Raw genomic sequence first — 21,568 nt, 5'->3', positions numbered from 1 at the left:
TGTATTTCGTTTATTAAAAAATGTATTTTAAATCTAAAGACACACACAGGTTGAAAATAAAAGGATTGAAAAAGGTACACCAGGCCGGGCACGGTGGCTCACACCTGTAATCCCAGCACTCTGGGAGGCCGAGGTGGGCGGATCATGAGGTCAGGAGATTGAGACCATCCTAGCTAACACGGTGAAGTCCCGTCTCTACTAAAAATATAAAAACTTAGCCGAGCGTGGTGGCAGGCGCCTGTAGTCCCAGTTACTCAGGAGGCTGAGGCAGGAGAATGGTGTGAACCCGAGAGGCAGTGGTTGCAGTGAACTGAGATCACGCCACTGCACTCCAGCCTGGGGGACAGAGCGAGACTCCGTTTCAAAAAAAATAAATAAGTAAATAAGGTACACCATGCAAATAGTAAGCATCAGAAAATTGTATTAATATCAGACAAAGTATATTTCAAGAAAAAGAATATTACTAATTAGCCAGGGGTGGTGGCCGGCGCCTGTAGTCCCAGTACTTGGGAGGCTGAGGCAGGAGAATGGCGTGAACCCAGGAGGCGGAGCTTGCAGTGAGACGAGATCGTGTCACTGCACTCCAGCCTGGGCAACAGAGTGAGACTCCGTCTCAAAAAAGAAAAAAAGAAAAAAAGAAAAGGAAAAAGAGAGAGATTTTCTAATAAAAGGATCAACTCATCGAGAAGATATCATAGTCTTAAAAAGAGTATAACTTCAAAATACATGAAGCAAATATTGAAAGAACTAAAGGGAGAAACAAAAACTTCCCAATTATATCTGGAGATTTTAATGACCAACTTTAGTAACTGCTAAATAAACAGAAATCAATAAGGATATGTAAATCTTAACACAGTGAACCAAATGGACCTAACTGACATTTATAGGTTATTACACCCAACAAGTGAAAAATACACATTCTTTTTCACACACACAGGGAACACTCACCAAGATACACTGTATGCTGGCCCAAGAAACAAGTCTCAATAAATATTCAAGAATCAAAATAATACAGAGTATATTCTCTGACTATAATGGAATTTGATTAGAAATCAATAACAAGAAGATATTTAAGCCTCCCCCCCCCACCAAATATTTGCAAATAAAGAATGTAATTCTAAATAACCTGTGGGACAAAGATGAAATCACAAGGAAAATTAGAAAATAACTGAGTGATGAAAACCTGTCATATAAAAAACTACGGCATTATGAAGCTAAAGCAGCACTTAGAAGAGAACCTGTAGCGTTCAGTGCTTCTATTCAAAAAGAAGAAAAGTGTAAAATGAAAGAACGAAGCTTCCACCTTAAGAAGCTAGGAAGAGTTGAGGAAACTGAACCCAAAGGAAACAGAAGAAAGAAAATAATAAGATCGGTACGCACTGAAACAGAAAACAGACTAAGAAAAAAGAAAATCATCAAAGTCAAAATGAGTCATTCGAAAGACTGGTAAAATTAATAAACCCTTGCTGCTTCTCAAACATTTTCCAGTAGGTTATTCACAAATTTGCGTTAGAGAGCAGCAAGTGATGCTCTCAGCATGTAGGTGTCGCCCTCTTGCCACTCCTGGGGGAGAGACATGGAGGGATGCACAGCCCCCAAGACTCAGGAGACGGAGGGGGACCTGGGAGACCCAGACCTCTAGGCACCCATTAGACATGCAGGACATAGGGATAGGTCCCTGGGGTGTTTTCTGCATAGACTCACAGCCCGCAGGGAGCCAAGGAAGAGCCCCCTTCCTGCAGAGAAGAGGAAAGGAAAGGATAGCAGAGGGAAGTCAAGCTGAGAAGAAACTCATGAGCAATTTTTTTTTTTTAATCTAGGTCTTGGGGCCATGTGCGGTGGCTCATGTCTGCAATCCCAGCACTTTGGGAGGCCGAGGCGGGCGGACGACCAGAGGTCGAGAGTTCGAGACCAGACTGACCAACATGGAGAAACCCTGTCTCTACTAAAAATACAAAATTAGCCGGGCGTGGTGATGCGTGCCTGTAATCCCAACTCCCAGGAAGCTGAGGCAGGAGAATTACTTGAACCCGGGAGGCAGAGGTTGCAGTGAGCCAAGATCGCGCCATTGCACTCCAGCCTGGGCAACACGAGCAAAATTCCATATCAAAAAAAAAAAAAAAAAAAAAAAAAAAAAAAAAAAAAAAACCTGTAAAAATCAGATTGTGGAAAAGAACATTTATTATGACCTCATTTTTGTTTAACTGTGTATCTGTATTATACATAATGACTACTTCTAAAAACATGACTTGAAACTCACACATCAAAATATTGATAGTAGTAAGGAGATTTTTTTCATTTCTTCGATTTTCTTAAAAATTCTATTAAAAAGCAGGCACCTTTTTTGTTAAAAATTGTTTTAAATTGCATATAAGATTTTTACAATGAAATTGAAATTGTACACAACTTGTGAAAACATAGGATATGACTTTTTTTGGTATGATCCCATGTAGGGAAAAAGCAAACAGGGAAAAAAGATGAAGATACATCGAAGAATGTTATTGTGGGATCACAGGGGATTTTTGCTAACTTCTTTTTGCTTAAATATTTTCAAAATTTCTCCATAGTGTTGCTTTTTTAATGGTGAATGATGGTAAAAGTGTTTGCTTTGTTTTGCTTTAGGAAGAAGGTGCCAGAGGCTTACTGTTTGCTTAAACTCACAGAAGGCCCTATGCTTCTTGTTTGCAGCTGAACCTCCAGTGCTCTGCTCATGGTATGTATTCAATACGTATTTACAGAATAAATGAATGAGTAAATGAGTGAATTTAAAAAATGAATAGAGTGTTAACTGAACAGATGGAAGGGATAAAGCAGAACATGTGGTCTCCAATTTTTATTTGTTCATTCTCTGTCCATTATAGGCTAGAATGGGGATAATTCCCAAAGATACGAAGAAATCGAAGCCCAAGATGGGTGGCTTCTCAGTCCCTTGACTTGGATGAAGTCCTCTCTATCAGTTGAGAAAACACACGGTAGAGATTGATGATCTTTGCAGATTCTTGGGAGGCAGACAGGTTGTGGAATATTGAAGATGAGAAAATAGCAACCAGATTTCCAAAAAAGGAGAGGGAAAGAAAATAGATGACAGACTCCATCAACTTCAGAGTGGTCAGCTGCCTCTAGTCTCGTCAAGATTCTACATATACCTATGCAATTCTTATTTTTAAAAACCTCTTGCTGGCACTTCAAAAAGGAAGTAGTCACTGCAAGTCAGCATGGTGCAGTTAGGCCGAATCAAGCTGGACCAACCCCACTTCCTTCTCTGGAAGCAATGGACATCTGGGGAAGGGTGTAGACAGACGGCCTCATAGTCAATGGTCAATAGAAAACACTCTGGAATCAGCCATGGGACCAATAAAATTCTGGAAACAGATACAGTCATATGTCACTTAACGATGGGCATAGGTTTTGAGAAATGCTTCATGAGACAATTTCATTGTACAGACATCATGTACTTACACAAACCTAGATGGTGGAGCCTGCCACACACCTATGTGATACAGTGATTACTCCTAGGCTACAAACCTGTACAGCATGCTACTGTACAGAGTACTGGAGGCAGTTGTAACACAATGGTAAGCATTTGTGTACCTAAACATATCTAAACATAGAAAAGGTACAGTAAAAATAAGGTAGTATGATTTTTGTTTAATGCATTGCTGCTGAACAAATTATGATATTATAATCTTATAACAAGATGTGTAGTAGGCTACACCATCTAGGTTTGTGTAAGTACATGATGTCTGTATACCACGAAAAAATTGCCTAACAAAGCATTTCTCAGAACATACGCCTGTCGTTAAGTGTCATATATGCAGTCTGTCATCGATAGAAACATCATTATGTGGCACATAACTATATACACTGTTGCATGTGCCAGTGTGAAAAAACAACTTTACTGAAATGAGAATAGTCTAATAAAAAATAAAGCTATAATTCTCTTCATGCCTCCTTCTACAATTCCAGCCTTTCTCCTTTGAATAGGGGAAGTGGGGCCAGTCAAGCAAGACCGCAGCTCTGGGAGGAGGGTGAATGTTGTTTACCAAAACATAGGAGGCAGATTACTCACCAACTTAGATGTGGGAGGCCAGAAGTTAGCATAGACACCCAAGGGATCATATGATTCAGCTATACACCAACGAAAAATGACTGCATGTAAAAATTGGTAAAATTGTAATAAGATCTGTTTTGTTGATAATATTGTAGAGGCTGGGAGTGATGGCTGGCTGGGCGCAGTGGCTCATGCACGTAATCCCAGCACTTTGGGAGGCTGAGGCAGGTGAATCACTTGAGGTCAGAGGTTCGACACCAGCCTAGTCAACATGGAGAAACCCCATCTCTACTACAAATACAAAAATTAGCCAGGCATGGTGATGAGCACCTATAATCCCAGCTATTCAGGAGGCCGAGGCAGGAGAATCACTTGAACCCGGGAGACAGAGGTTGCAGTGAGCCAAGATGGTGCCACCGCACTCCAGCCTGGGTGACAGAGCAAGATTCTGTCTCAAAAATAATAATAATAATAATAATAATAATATTGTAGAACTGTCAATTTTCTAGTTTTGATGATCATAATGAAGTTTTTTTATACGGTTGTATATGAAGTTTTATAAGCTTCCCATTGGGGAAACTGAGTCAAGATTATACAGAAACTTTTTGTACTATTTTTGCAATTTCTATGTCAGTGTAAAGTTATTTTAAAATAAAAAGTTACCATAAAAACAAAAGATTCGTTATGACCTGAAAATTTATTTCCTCATCATTATTGTAACTTAAACAGTTTTATGATCTTCAAAATCAGTATTTGGAGTCATAAAGTTGTAATTCAATATCAGGTAATTTCTAAACATTAACTCTATGTGAGCTTCATGAGGGTGCCCTGAGACTGGGCTAGAAGCAGAATAATCAAGGTGGAACAGGGCTGCGCGTGGTGGCTTATGCCTGTAATCCCAGTACTTTGGGAGGCTGAGGCAGGAGGATCATTGAGCCCAGGTGTTCACAACCAGCCTGGGAAAATATAGTAACACCTCATGTCTACTAAAAAATTTTTTAAATTAGCCGGACATACTGGTGCACTCCTGTAGTCTCAGCTACTCAGGAGGCTGAGGTGGGAGGATCGCTTGAGCCCAGGAGGTCTAGGCTGCAGTGAGCCATAATTGTGCGACTGCACTCCAGCCTGGATGACAGAACAAGGCCCTGCCTGAAAAAAAAAAAAAAAAAGCAAAAAGTAAAAACACCTGTGAAAAAAAGCAAGTGCCAGAATGGGCTAGTTCTTGGGCTGCTCCTTCCGTGGAAGCTTAAATTAAGGAGAGAGTCTCTCAAGGAAGGACAAAGAAGGGGCTTGATACATGGGAAATCACAATCTTAAAAATAATAACTATCATTTATTCTCCCGTGTGGCTTTGACAGGTTACCTAATTTCTCTATGCCTTGGTTTGCTTCTCTATAAAATGGAGATAATAACATCTACCTTGCAAGTCTGTTGTGATGGTTAAATTAATTAACACATACATTTAAGCTCACAGAACACCATCTGGCACAGAATAAATGCTTCATAAAAGTGGTAGTCATGCCGGGTTTGTGCTTTACATACATTATTTCTAAGCTCACAACTACCCTGCCAGAGAGAAAGCATCAATCTCTTCACAGGTGTGGAAACTCATTCAGAGGGTAAATGACACTTGCAGGCAAATGAGTTAGTAATGTTGGTGAAGAAGTTAAGTCTTGGGACTTGGAATTGACATCCTGGTTTCAGGTCTCAGCCACGTAACAATGGGTTAATGCCAACAAGTTCCTTAACCTTACCAAACCTTGCCAAGTTTATGTTCCTAATGGAACAAGAACATCAACCTCTTAGAATTTAGGGGAGAATTAAAAACATATTATATAGAAAGCACCTACCAAACTTAGGAGAGGCAAAAATCCACCTCCATTTGCTTAAGATCCCACCTGGACTCAAGAATTCATTTGACATATGATAGATTAATAGGAGAAAAGTACACAGATTTAGTTAATACAAGCTTTACGTGACATGAGATCCCTCATAAGGAACAGAAACCCAAAGAAGCAGTTAGGGTCAGTTACTTTTACACTGAATTGAACAAAAAATAGGAAGTTGTGAAATGTGATAAGGCAAAGGGGCTGGGCTGGGTGATTAATTGGGTACAGAAATGACTAAGTTGATAAAGTTTGTTTGCGTGGACTTCCCTCGGTTTCAGCTTCCCATTCTTAATAAGAATACTACCTTTCTTTCAGTGTAGGGAGGACATCTTTCACATGGGCATTTTATTTCCTGCCTTTGAGAAAGAGAATAAAGGTCAAAATAAAGAATGATCTTCTTGCACCTGCTAGGTTTTTCTTTACATGCCTTTAATTTAAAATATGCCAGAACAGAGAACTTTGGGTGTCATATTCTTTATTCCTTCACAAATAAAGATCCTTATTTTTTCTCCTATTAAAAAAAAAAGAGGATAGTGAATTTGGTCAAGCAAGAATGAGGTTCCTGGTAGGGATAAAGTGAGAGTGGGTTTATTATTCAATGGTGATGAAGAACTTACGCAACAGAAATTGCAGATTCCAGTGACTGTAGGTAATTTAGTGTTTTGGCTTTAGGTGTGTTTCTTATCTGAGTGAAAGGCATTGCCTCCCATTCTTGGTGCACAGAGTAGCATGTCTGAGTCTCCTAGAGCATGGCTTAGCCCTACTTCCACCTTCTTCTTTCCAGATACAGATGACAACATCAGTAAGTGCTGCTATATTTCCTGGAGGATCCCATGCAAGTATGTGATACATTATTATCTGTCTAACTGGTGAAGTGTGTCCCAAGCCCACCACCCTGTGAGTTTCACTCCATTAATCAGATTCAATGAGATGGAGACTGTCGAGAGAAGCACCAACCGTCAGAGCACCAGCCAGGTGTTGCGGACACAGGGAGAGGTGGTGGAGGGCCAGTCTGGGGGCTTTCTGGCCTGGGCTGGAGTCTTCCAGGTGGAAGCAGTTCTCAGCAAATGGAGCAGCACAGTGGGGAGGGGAAGGAGAAGGCTGAAAGGAGGCTGCTAGAAGTGGGGTGGGGTGGACTTGGGAGTCCAAGTGAATGGAATCAGTGCTGCATTGCCTGATAGGCAACCGGCAGGTGCTCAGGGAATCAACAAATAATGCTTTTGAAAGAATACAATATTTGCAACTTCATATACATACACAAGGATCAAAGTGGCTATTAGTTTAAAACATTGAAAGTCGCTTATACATTCTTATCATTATTTTTCAGTTAGTATTGGGTATTTGAAATTACATGTTGAAACACAGAATAACCTTTTTAGAGCCTAGGACTGCTCAGGTCTTGCTCTGACCCTGATTGGAGCTCATCCCTCGGGAAGGAGACAAAAGCCCCCAAACTGACCAGAGACTGGAAGAAAGATGGAATGAACCCTCCTCAGCTTTTGCATTCCTCCATTTTTAATCCTTCTGCCTCTTGACTCGTAATTTAGACACCAGTAAATGTCTCACCTGCTTGGGTTTGAGGTAAACGTTAGTTCAGGGTTAATTGGATGAGCTGAAACACTCAGAGCATGGAGAGAAAGGATCTAGTCATGGCCACTGCTAATCCCACAGTCCCAGCCACTGCATGGTGGCTGTCCTGCCCTGAGATTAATCCCCAATGATAGTTTTTTCCTGATCTCCTCCACTGTGCTGAATTCCATTCTATTCTGAAGCTTTGCTCTGACACCCTGTCTTTGGGGTATGTGGAGGCTCAGGGACCCAGTGAGCTGTTGGTAGCAGTATTAGACATTGACTTGTGAACATGTTACTTGAGCTTTGGAGAAAGTAAAGAAGGATATTGGAAGAAAGCTGTGTTGGACCCAGCTGGATCACTGGACACCAGCAAGTCAGGCTGGAGAGGAGGGAGTTGGCACCTGAAGCAAAAAGCTTAGAAGGACGCACAAGGTGGGGACTAGGGCCGCTATACATGGACTTTAGGTGGCCTTGAAATAATATGCAGCATACTAGATATTGATCATTCTGTTCCTTGAAAGTTAGATTGTATAGCCAAACCCCAAACCCAAATATGGATTTCTTACTTCTAGGCATTTGTCTCTCATGGTTCTTTCTATCCATGGAGTTTGCAATATCCACTTTCTCTTCTGCTTTCTCTCTCCTGCTTTCTCTGTCTGCTTTTCAAGATTTCTGTAAAATGCTACATCTTCTCCGAAACCCCACTATCCTCCCAGACCAAAGTGGCCCATCTCTACCTCCTCTGATACCCCACAGCCTGTGACACCCTCATTCCACATTTATTGGACACTGCTCCCAGTTCCAGATACTGGGGTAACCTAGACATGTATCATCCCAGCCCTCAGGAGCTTACATTCTAGGGGGTGGAATGGGAAATGGGGAAATGATCCTCAAGCGAACAAGTAAACAAAGTAATTTCCAATGGTAACCAATGCTTTGAAAGACCTTAAATAGGCTACAGTGTGTGGGTTCTTTAGGAAAGGTCAGAGGAGGCCTCTCTAAGAAGGGGGTAAATAATCTAAGCCCTACAAGATGAGGAAGATTCTGCCATAAAACAAGCCAGAGGAAGGAAAGCATCCAAGCAGAGAAAACACAAAAGGCAAAAGCCCTGGGGTTGGTGTGTTCTTCAAATGAAAAGAAGGTCAGTGTGACTGGAAGGTCGGAGAGAACAGTAGACCTGTCAGAGCCTTGTAAGCCAAAGGTTGTCAGTAGATGGGCATGGCCTCATTTGGGTTTTAGAAAGAGCACTCTGGCTTCAGGACAGAGAACGGGTTTGAGGGGAACAAGAATGGAAGCAGGGCGACCAATTAGGAGACCATTGCAATAGTCCAGGTGAAAGACTGAACTAAGACGGGGACACTGAGAATGGAGAGGAGGCAATAGATTGCAGATATTCTTTAGAAAGAACCAACTTATTGATGGACGCATGAGTGCAGAGGGCAGAGGGGTGCTGCTCACTTGCTCTCTGTCCCTCATTGCCTGGTGTGGCAGACACTCAAGGCTATTTTGTAAATTTCAATCCCAACTGCGGTTAACCCAGGGGCAGAGCCTGTGCAGTATTCCTCTCCATGTGTCCAGGCAGTCACCATATTCTTTCCAGCTCCCTGGGTTGCCTCTTCTCTAACAGGGTCCTGCTCCCTCAAATCCCACCTGGCTGCCAAGGGAGAAGTACAGATCATAAAATTCAACCTCATCCCTCCCCTCCAGATCCTGGGGCTTGGCTTTTACTGTATGGTTTTGTGAAAAGCAGAAGCAATAATCCAACCACATGTCTTCTTAACAAGGAAGTATTTTACTTTTAAATGGAAAGGCACGGTTTTTAAAGGGTCAAAGACCAATTCAAGGCAGGGATGGGCTGGGCAAGTTAGGGACCCTATTCTTTGAATATTCGGAGGCCCAAATACAGGAAATGTCCGGGCAAAGAAAAGAACGGAAAGAAAAGTTTGGTAGGAATTTGACAGGTCTGCTTGTGACTGCTTTAGATGATGCTAAGGCCATGTTGGGAATAACGTTTAAAATTCTAAGGAAATTGAACACTTAAACAAAGGATTTTTAGCAAAGCAATTTTACTTTTGCGCAGAAGGTTGTTTCTCCTTGGCCAGTCACCATGAGAGCACATTTGAATAAAGGGGCACGAGAGCCTTTATTTCTGACGCATGTATTGCTTTTGTACTTTTTTTACATTGGCCAGGGTCGGGTTGTACAGTTTAAACTAATTCTGGTTGGCTAAATATTTGAACTTTTTTGTTTTAGATAAGATGGGCATGTAAGGGAGAGAGGGGAGAGGGGAAGGGGTGTCTGCAATGAGCTAGAGAGTTAGTCTTTTTTTTCTTTTTTTTTTTTTTTGAGACGGAGTCTGGCTCTGTCGCCCAGGCTGGAGTGCAGTGGCCGGATCTCGGCTCACTGCAAGCTCCGCCTCCCGGGTTTACGCCATTCTCCTGCCTCAGCCTCCAGAGTAGCTGGGACTACAGGCACCCGCCACCTCGCCCGGCTAGTTTTTTGTATTTTTTAGTAGAGACGGGGTTTCACTGTGTTAGCCAGGATGGTCTCGATCTCCTGACCTCATGATCCGCCCGTCTCAGCCTCCCAAAGTGCTGGGATTACAGGCTTGAGCCACCGCGCCCGGCCCGTCTTTTTTTTCAATGAGGAAAGGAATGTGAGCTGGTACTGTCTAACACCTGGTATTGTGGCATGTCTGGGCATGTAACAAAGGCAGAAAGGAAGCAGAAAAAAAAAAGGCAAAAAGGAAAAAGGGGTGGGGAGGTACAATGAATTAAAGAATAAAGGATTGATTAGGCTATTTGAAGAGAAACTTCATATCTTATAGGCTGAAGCTGACCTGGCCACGCTTTAAAGGAAATGAACTCAAAAAAGGCTTTGGATTTAAAGGAAATGAACCCAGAGAAGGCTCAAAGGGGGCTTCTCTGTCCAGTGCATGCCCAGGAGCAGCCCTAGATGAGGCCACACTGCAGACCACCGCTAAGCTTTTGGCATGAGTCTCGCACTCCCAGGAAGAGAGACAGATGCCTCGTGATAGGCATAAATCACAGCCCCTGTGTGTGTGTCACTGATAACCTGAACGAGCACAACTTTGGGAGGAAATTATATAGCAGCTTTCCCTTTGGTCTCCCGTTGTGTCTTTAAACTAATTCTGAAGGCTGGTTCTTCCTCTGCTCCTGTATAAAACTCAAGGCAGGACCCATGATTTTTCTAGTTGCTCTCAACTAATACCAACCAGTCCCTGATATGTGCTAGTACCTCCTGCCTCTAGACCTTTGCACAAACTACTTCCCTTACCTTTGTCTCCCTTTTCCTCACTTTTCAACTTAGTAAACATTGCTCATTTTATAACTCTTAACTGAAATGCTACTTTCTCAGAGAGGCATTCTCTAGGCCCCCAATATATTGTTTTCCATTGTGTTGCTTATCACAGTATATATGTTTATTTGTGTGATTATTTCATGTTGGTCTCCAGGAGGAAAGGAACATAATCATTATGGATCTTTGTGTGATACTCTCGTTGCTGAGCAGAGTGCCCGGCACATGGTAGATGCTCAGTAAATGTATATTAAATGGATGGATGGATGGATGAATGGATGGATGGATGGATGGATGGCTGGATGGATGGATGGGAGATGGATGGATGGATGGACAGATGTATGGATAAATGGATGGACATATTGATGAATGGACAGATGGATGGATGGATGGATATTCTAACAGGAAGCTCCCATTGATTTTACCTTTTGCCTCAAGTTCCAATATGGCTCGACACAGCACTCTTACAGATCCTGTCTTTATTTATATGTTTTCGTGTTTTGTTCGTTGTGATTTTTTCAGCAGTAATTTTGATTTTTTAAATAGTTCACTAAAATATTACTTATTTTTATTACTGAACTTTTTGGTGTCCCCTTGGGTTTTGGACACAAGGCTAGTGCCTCACTTACCACAAACTGGTCCTGATCTGCCCATAGTAAGCAGTTAATGAATGGTAATGATTGTTAAAATAATCACTGTTGTATCAAGAAGAGCAAGATACAGTAAGACAATCACAGGCTTTAAAGTCAGGCAAACTTGGGCTCCAACCACTGACCTTGGGGAACTTGGGTTCCAACTGCTGACCTCGGGGGTGAAAAAAACCAGCAGGGCCTGACAAGGGGAGGAAGGAAGGCTGGGTACTTCCCAAGGGAGAGGAAGACTTCTGGACACCTATCAGGTGCGCAGACACAGAGAGAAGCTGAGCACCTTTTGGCCTGGACTGAGCCTTCAAAGAGATTGGGGAGGGGTGGTCCCAGCAGGTAGAGAGGGGGGAAGTCTGGGACAAAGAAGAAGAAAGAGGGAATTGCCTGAAAGGATTGCATGAATCACAGTGGAGGACACTGGCTCAGGTGTGTATGGGGTCCTGGGGAATAGGGAGCAACCCCTAGGAAAGGAGACTTGCCCGAAGCCAGAAGTCTCTAGGATTCCATAGGGAAGCTAGGAACTTGTACAGAGTCTCAACTCCTCAACTCCTCAGCCTTTTGCGCCACATCTTCATCATCCAAGGGATGCAGTACATTAGTGACAGCTCCACAGTGCCTGAAGCCATGACTACACAGGACCCAGTGCAAAATGAAAGTGTGGGGCCCCTTGTTCAAAAACTACTAACTCCTAAACAATGACGGCAGCAGAGCCTGAAACCAGTAGCAAGGCCCTGTGTAATTGCACAGGTCACATGCCCATGATGCCAGCCCTGATCTAGAGCTCACAGCACAGTAACCACACTGCAGTTGAGGTATCCCAGTTCAGAATGCAGCGGGAGCAGAGCCCAAGGCTCCTATCCCATGCCCTCACCTCTGCCAGCCCTTGGGAGTTTCTCTGCCCAGGATTTAACCACAGGCCCACTTTCTCTAGGTTCTCACTCATTGTGCCAAATTATGACTCCCAGCCCTCTGGGAGCCCAGGGAAGCCAAGGGCTTTAGGCCTCAGAGTAGATTTGGTATCAGAGCCTTGGAGAAAACACCAAGGGCTGTTCCATGAAAATTGTGCTGGACACAGCAAGAACTTGAATGGTTTCTTTGGGCCCTGACAGTCAGGATCTCAGAACTGAAGGAGAGGAGAGTCAGAACCATGAGCACGAAGTCAGAAAGAGCCCAGGAGTGGGGAATGAAACATTCTTTATACTTTGAGTCTCATGTGACAGAAAGCTCTCTCAAAATTTCCTCGAGAAAAAACAGAAATGGTTTATTAGCTCATAAATTCAGAGTGGATGGCAGGCGTACAGCTCAGGGAAAACCAGTCCGAAGGCATTCAATTCCACAGGATGCTGGCATAAATGGCATTGCTCTTCTGAAGGCAGACCACAGAACCTTCACCTCCGGAAGGAGCTGCTGCTCTTCTGTCATTAGAATCTGAAAAATCCCCAGGAAGGAGCCCAACTGTCTGACTGGGGAGATAGGTGTACATCTATTGCAAAGGAGGAGGTACTGTGATTGGCAAGAACCTCATAGAACCTAATAGCTACATGGACAGTTCCTCAAAGAAGAGAGCATCTTTCCAGAAGAAAGGAGGGTGCTGAAAAAAATAAACACATGCCCCCTGTTTTACTTTAAAAAAAAATACTTGTTCACTGGACTTGTCTTAAAGTATTGACAGCCATGCTAAATGTTAATCGTACCCTTGAGCATTTATCCTAGAGAATGAAGACTTACATTCACACCAACAAAACATACATGAATATTTATTGCAGCATTATTTGTAATAGCCCAAAACTGGAAACACCAGATGTCCTTCAGTGAATAAATGATTAAACAAACTGTGGTTCGACCATATCATGGAATACGACTCAGCAATAAAAAGAATGAACTATTGGCACATGTAACAACCTGAATGAATCTCCAGAGAATTCGGCTGAGTGAAAAAAGCTAATCCCAAAAGGTGACATACCATGAGTTTCCATTTACATAACATTCTGAAAATGACAAGATTATAAACATGGAGAACAGATTCATGGTTGCCAAGAATTGAGGAAGGGGTGAGGTGGGTGGGAGGGTGTTAAGTGTAGCTATACAAGGATTACATGAGGGATCCTTGTGGTGAAGGAACTGTTCTGTATATTGATGGTATCAATGTCAATATCCTCTACTATATTGTACTATCGTTTTGCAACATGTTGCTATTGGGAGAAACTGGTGTCAAAGTCAAACAAAATATAGAGATGAATCTCTAAATTTAAAATGTCTTATTTGGGATGCAAGAATTGCAATTCAAGACATACACACTGTCTGGGTAGTCTTTAGTATGTCCAAAGACCAAAGAGTAAGCTAGAGCTTTTATTTAAAAGAGAAAAGTTACATATTGTTTTGCAAGAAAGTTCATTGGTACTAGTAAAGTTTTAGGAAACTGGCAAGTTGTGATTGGTGAGTGATAGCAGTGGGTAAGACTAGTCTTAGAGCCACAGCAGATTGTTTCAGTAGCTGTTAGATAAAATGGATTTCAGCAGTCAGGCTTGCAGAGGACAATACTCTTGGAGCAATGTTACATGCCCCAGACAGGCTTGCATGCAGAGAATTACATTATTAGACCAATTTTTGTTTGTTTGTTTGTTTGTTTTTGAGACAGAGTGTCGCTCTGTTGCTCAGGCTGGGGTACAGTGGCACAATCTTGGCTCACTGCAACCTCCACCTCCCGGATTCAAGCAATTCTCCTGCCTCAGCCTCCTGAGTAGCTGGGATTACAGGTGCATGCCACCACACCTGGCTAATTTTTGTATTTTTAGTAGAAACAAGGTTTCACCATGTTGGTCAGGCTCGTCTCAAATTCCTGACCTCGTGATCCACCTGCCTCGGCCTCCCAAAGTGCTGGGATTACAGGCGTGAGCCACCGCTTCTAGCCTAAAACAATATTATATGCCCTCAGCACTTTCTGCCCCTGGCATCTCAACTCTGTTTTAGTTGGGTATGACAAGAATGATCCAACTGTATGGTCACCTTTTACACTTGGTAAAGAGTACACTACCCAGGATCTCTCCATATTATTTCTTACAATTGCATGTGAATCTACAATTACCTCAAAATAAAAAGTCCAATTTAAAAGCCTTAATGATCATGCTTATGTGTACATTATTTGTATACTATGGACACATCCAAAATATGCCTCAATTTGATCATTTCCATGCCTTTGTCTAAAATAGTAAGATCTGGTGTCAGAGAAACCTTGGTTTAAATGCCAGCTTTGCCCTTTACTACCCATGTGGATATATAGCAAATACTAGCAAATTACTTTATTGCTCTATGTCTCCATAGCCTTACCTGGAAAAAGAGATAACGACTGTACCTATTTCACCAGGTTGTAATTAAGATTTAATTATATACTACTTGTAAAACATAAAACAGTAAGTAGCCCATGTCTCATTGCAACTATTTACTATTCTTAGTTGCAGTTACAGCTAACTAGAATCTTCTTCCTCCCTTCTCTGCCTTTTGAAGCAGTATACAGTCTCTGTCCTACTTTTGAGACCTGCATCAAATGCTATCCCTTTCAGAAATGTTTCTCTTCATCCCAATCCAAAGGGATGTATCTGGACCTCCCTTGAAATCCCCAATGGCCACAAAGGCTCTACAACTCCGGATGGCAGGAATTTCCTCAATCCTCTATCTCTACCCTAACTAGAATAAAGCATCTTTACTAAGATTTATGTAGTCCTTCTGTAACAAGTACCCAGTTTAATTAAAAGCAACAAGCCTCAGCTGGGCACAGTGGCTCACACCTGTTATCCTAACACTTTGGGATGTGGAGGTGGCAGGATCACTTGAGCCCAGGAGTTCAAAACCAGCCTGGACAACATAGCAGGACCCCATTTCTACAAAAAAAAAAAAATTAAAAGTTAGCCAGGCATGGTGATGCATGCCTGTAGAACCGGCTACTTGGGAGGCTAAGGTGGGAGGACCACTTGAGCCTGGGAGGTCGAGACTGCAGTGAGCCATGATTCTGCCACAGCACTCCAGCGTGGGTGAACGAAGGAAGACCTTGTTTCAAAAAAAATTTAAAAAATAAGGCAACAAGCCTCTTCTTGAATAAGGAACTATTACTTTTGCCTTCAGCAAATTTATAAAAAAGATAAATCTATCCTTATTGCCCAAAGGGAGGATTATCAGTTAGCTTTTGCTGCATCATAAATCACTACAAAAGGTAGTGACTTAAAATAACAAACAAATCACCACAAAAGGTAGTGACTTAAAATAGCAAACAACTATTCTCACAATTCTGTGGGTTGGATGGGTTGTTCTCCTGCTCTGAGCCAGCTCAGCCAGGGTTTGAAGACCTAGGATGACCTTTCAGCTAGGACCCCTGGGATATCTGGAGACCTTTCTCTCCTAGTGGTCTCTCCTCCTTTGGAAGGCTAGCATAGGCTGCCACACGTGGTGGCATAAAAGTTCTCAGCAGCAAAATATTAATAATGCAAGTATCAATGCACCAGCACTTTTTAGGCCTCTGTTTTCATCACATTTTCTATTGTCTCATTGTCCAAAGAGAGTCACATAGCCAAGACCAGATTAAGTAGGGGAAGGGACTTCCCAAGGGTATGCACACTGGGTGGTAGGAATTATTGCACCCATTTTTGCAAACAGTCTATCAAAGGAAGGAATTAGTTAAATATTAAACCAAGATCTAATTTCAAATCACCAGTGTGAGTTAGGAGAAACGTTTGGTGCAAAACTGAAAACAATTCACCTGACTTGGTATCACCAAACACACATACAGTGGCTGGTATACAGGAATGGTCAGAAGATATTTAAGGGACTCCATCTCTGTGCAACCCTAGAGCAGTTTCAATTGCATGGCATAGTGCAGACTTTAGCTACAGGCCTCTTTAAAGAGATATTGTTTGGATTGATTTTGTTTCTCTAAAAAGGACCTGGGCCCAGTCTTACACATCAGGAGAAACAAGAAGATGAGTTGGCAGGCTCTGTTATTCCCCTTGTTGCTTAAGAAGGAAGTTTTCCTCACATAATAGGCCATTTAAGATCGTGCACAAGGATTCCTGGGCAAGATGGCTGAATAGGAACAACTCTGGTCTGCAGCTCCCAGTGAGACCAACCCAGAAGTCAGGTGATTTCTGCATTTCCAACTGAGGTACCCAGTTCATCTCATTGGGACTGGTTAGACAGCGGGTGTAGCCCATGAAGGGTGAGCAGGAACATGATGGGGCATTGCCTTACCCTGGAAGCACAATACAGTCTTACAAACCTACTCTGGACCAAGCAGCTGACCCCTTCTTCAAACTCCCTTCTCACTATCTCTTTTGCCTAATAAATATTAAGGGCTATGTAAAGCTCAGGGCCCTTGTCCACTAGAGGCAAAGTGCCCCCGACCCCTTCTTCCAAATATACTCTTTTGTCTCTTGTCTTTTATTCCCACATTCGCCCCCTTTGTTCAGTCTCCCTAAGTCCATATAAATTACACAAGGGGTTGGGGAACTCACTCCCCTAGCCAAGGGAAGCCATGAGGGACTGTGTTGTGATGGACAGTGCTATCTGGCCCAGATACTATGCTTTTCCCACGGTCTTCACAACCCACAGACCAGGAGATTCCCACGGGTGTCTACATCACCAGGGCCCTGGGTTTCAAGCACAAAACTGAGTGGCTATTTGGGCAGACACTGAGCAAGCTGCAGGAGTTTTTTTCATACCCCAGTGGCACTTGGAACACCAGCAAGACAGAACTGTTCACTCCCCTAGAAATGGGGGCTGAAGCCAAGGAGCCGAGTGGTCTTGCTCAGCAAATCCCACCCCCATGGAGCCCAACAAGCTAAGATCCACTGGCTTGAAATTCTCGCTGCCAGCACAACAGTCTGAAGTCTACCTGGGACACGCAAGCTTGGTAGGGGGGAGGGAGGTCCACCATTACTGAGGCTTGAGTAGGCAGTTTTCCCCTCACAGTGTAAACAAAGCCACCGGGAAGTTCGAACTGGGTATGGAACCCACCTCAGCGCGGCAAAGCTGCTGTAGTCAGACTGCCTTTCTAGATTCCTCCTCTCTGGACAGGGCATTTCTGAAAGAAAGGCAGCAGCCGCAGTCAGGGACTTACAGATAAAAGTCCCATCTCCCTAGGACAGAGCACCTGGGGGAAGGGGCAGCTGTGGGCGCAGCTTCAGCAAACAAACATTCCTGCCTGCCGGCTCTGAAGAGAGCAGCAGATCTCCCAGTACAGCACTCAAGCTCTGCTAAGGGACAGACTGCCTCCTCAAGTGGGTCCCTGACACCTACACCTCCTGACTGGAAGACACTTCCCAGCAGGGGTCAACAGACATCTCATACAGGAGAGCTCCGGCTGGCATCTGGCAGGTACCCTTCTTGGATGAAGCTTTCAGAGGAGGGAGCAGGCAGCAATCTTTGCTGTTCTGCAGCCTCCACTGGTGATACCCAGGCAAACAGGGTCTGGAGGAGATCTAAAGCAAACTCCAGCAGACCTGCAGAAGAGCAGCCTGACTGTTAGAAGGAAAACTAACAAACAGAAGCAACAGCATCAGCATCAACAAAAAAGACACCCACACAAAAACCCCATCCAGAGGTCACCAACATCAAACACCAAAGGTAGATAAATCCACAAAAATGAATAAAAACCTTTGCAAAAAGGCTGAAAATTCCAAAAGCCAGAATGCCCCTTCTCCTCCAAAGGATCACAACTCCTCGCCAGCAAGGGAACAAAACTTAACAGAGAATGAGTTTGATGAATTGACAGAAGTAGACTTCAGAAGGTGGGTACTAACAAACTCCTCCAAGCTAAAGCAGCATGTTCTAACCCAATGCAAGGAAGCTAAGAACCTTGATAAAAGGTTACAGGAACTGCTAACTAGAATAATCAGTTTAGAGAAGAGCAAAAAAGACCTGATGGAGCTGAAAAACACAGCACAAGAACTTTGTGAAGCATACACGAGTATCAATAGCCGAATTGATCAAGCAGAAGAAAGGATATCAGAGACTGAAGATCAACTTAATGAAATAAAGCATGAAGACAAAATTAGAGAAAAAAGAATGAAAAGGAATGAACAAAGCCTCCAAGAAATATTGGACTATGTGAAAAGACCAAACCTACAATTGATTGGTGTACCTGAAAGTGATGGAGAGAATGGAATCAAGTTGGAAAACACACTTCAGGATATTATCCAGGAGAACTTCCCCAATCTAGCAAGACAGGCCAACATTCAAATTCAGGAAATACAGAGAATTCCACAAAGATACTCCTCAAGAAGAGCAAACCCAAGGCACAAAATCATCAGATTCTCCAAGGTTGAAATGAAGGAAAAAATGTTAAGGGCAGCCAGAGAGAAAGGTCTGGTTACCCACAAAGGGAAGCCCATCAGACTAACAGTGGATCTCTCTGCAGAAACCCTACAAGCCAGAAGAGAGTGGGGGCCAATTCAACATTCTTAGAGAAAAGAATTTTCAACCCAGAATTTCATATCCAACCAGACTAAGCTTCATAAGTGAAGGAGAAATAAAATCCTTTAAGACAAGCAAATGCTGAGTGATTTTTGTCACCACCAATCCTGCCTTACAAGAAGTCCTGAAGGAAGCGCTAAATATGGAGAGGAAAAACCTGTACCAGTCACTGCAAAAGCATACCAAAATGTAAAGATGATTGACACTATGAAGAAACTGCATCAACTAATTGGCAAAATAACCAGCTAACATAATAATGACAGAATCAAAATCACACATAACAGTATTAACCTTAAATGTAAACAGGCTAACTGCCCCAATTAAAAGACACAGACTGGCAAATTGGACAAAAGAGTCAAGACCCATCAGTGTGCTGTATTCAGCACATCTCACATGCGAAGACACACATAAGCTCAAAATAAAGGGATGGTAGAATACTTACCAAGCAAATAGCAAGAAAAGAAAAGCAGAGGCTGCAATCCTAGTCTCTGATAAAACAGACTTTAAACCAACAAAGATAAAAAATGACAAAGAAAGACATTACATAATGGTAAAGTGATCAATGCAACAAGAAGAGCTAACTACCCTAAATATATATGCACCCAAAACAGGAGCACCCAGATTTATAAAGCAAGTTCTTAGAGACCTACAAAGAGACTTAGACTCCCACACAATAATAATGGGAGACTTTAACACCTCACTGTCAATATTAGACAGATCAACTTGACAGAAAATTAACAAGGATATTCAGGACTTGAACTCAGTTCTGGGCCAAGCGGACCTAATAGACATCTACAGAACTCTCCACCCCAACAGAATATACATTCTTCTCAGCACCACATAGCACTTATTCCAAAATAAAACACATAATTGGAAGTAAAACACTCCTCAGCAAGTGCAAAAGAACAGAAATCATAACAGTCTCTCAGACCACAGTGCAATCAAATTAGAAGTTCGGATTAAAAAACTCACTCAAAACTGCACAACTACATGGAAACTGAACAACCTGCTCCTGAATGACTACTAAGTAAATAATGAAATTAAGGCAGAAATAAATAAGTTATTTGAAACCAATGGGAACAAAGACAGAATGTACCAGAATCTCTGGGACACAGCTAAAGTAGTGTTTAGAGGGAAATTTATAGCACTAAATGTTCACGTCAGAAAGTGGGAAAGATCTAAAATCGACACCCTAACATCACAATTAAAAGAACTAGAGAAGCAAGATCAAACAAATTCAAAAACCAAAAGAAGACAAGAAATAACTAAGATCAGAGCAGAACTGAAGGAGATAGAGACATGAAAAACTCTTCGAAAAATCAGTGAATCCAGGTGCTGGTTTTTTGAAAAGATTAACAAAATAGATAGACCACTAGCCAGACTAATGAAGAAGAAAAGAGAGAAGGATCAGATAGACATAATAAAAAATGATAAAGGGGATATCACCACTGATCCCACAGAAATACAAACTGTCATCAGAGAATACAATAAACACCTCTATGCAAATAAACCAGAAAATCTAGTAGAAATGCATAAATTCCTAGACATATACACCCTGCCAAGACTAAACCAAGAAGAAGTTGAATCCCTGAATAGACCAATAACAAGTTCTGAAATGGAGGCAGTAATTAATAGACTACCAACCAAAAAAAGGGCAGGACCAGATGGATTCACAGCTGAATTCTACCAGAGGTACAAAGAGGAGCTGATACCATTCCTTCGGAAACTATTCCAATCAATAGAAAAAGAGGGACTCCTCCCTAACTCATTTTATGAGGTCAGCATCATCCTGATACTAAAATCTGGCAGAGACACAACAAAAAAAAGGAAATTTCAGGCCAATGTCCCTGATGAACATCAATGCGAAAATCCTCAATAAAATACTGGCAAACCGAATCCAGCAGCATGTCAAAAAGCTTATCCACGATGATCAAGTCGGCTTCATCCCTGGGATGCAAGACTGATTCAACATATGCAAGTCAGTAAATGTAATCCATCACATAAACAGAACCAATGACAAAAACTACATGATTATCTCAATAGATGCAGAAAAGGTCTTCGATAAAATTCAACAATACTTCATGCTAAAAATACTCAATAAACTAGTATTGATGGAACGTACTTCAAAATAATAAGAGTTATTTATGACAAACCCACAGCCAAAATCATACTGAATGGGCAAAAGCTGAAAGCATTCCCTGTCAAGAAATGAAAATATGTTGCGTAATCAACATATTGATTGGTGAATCTTGTGAAATCTATTCCTTATTTTCTTTCACTAAACAAATATGCATTTAATACTGTGTCAGACACCTCTGTACACCACTTCCATTCTATCGGCTTCATCTCTGACTCTAGCCACCACTACAGCAGCCAGTTGCATACAGGCTCTGCCCAGCTCAAGACAGTATAATCTGACAGCACCTCACCTTGTCCATCATGCACATCCCTCTTTTCCTGCACCGGGGATTCTCCGATGCTGAGATGTAAGAAGCACATAAGAATCTGCTCAATACTCAGGCACATACAACCTGGAAGTCTGGACAAGTACTTCCTACCACACCTGAGTTTATGTTAATGAAGTGTCTCTTGGAAAGCCTTAAGGATGAGAGCTGGTTGCCATGGGAGCCAAC

Source organism: Macaca thibetana, chromosome 16, assembly GCF_024542745.1.
Source record: "Macaca thibetana thibetana isolate TM-01 chromosome 16, ASM2454274v1, whole genome shotgun sequence".
Classification (NCBI taxonomy): Eukaryota; Metazoa; Chordata; class Mammalia; order Primates; family Cercopithecidae; genus Macaca; species Macaca thibetana.
The sequence above is the reverse complement of the archived record's forward strand: the minus strand, read 5'-3'. Positions refer to the sequence as shown.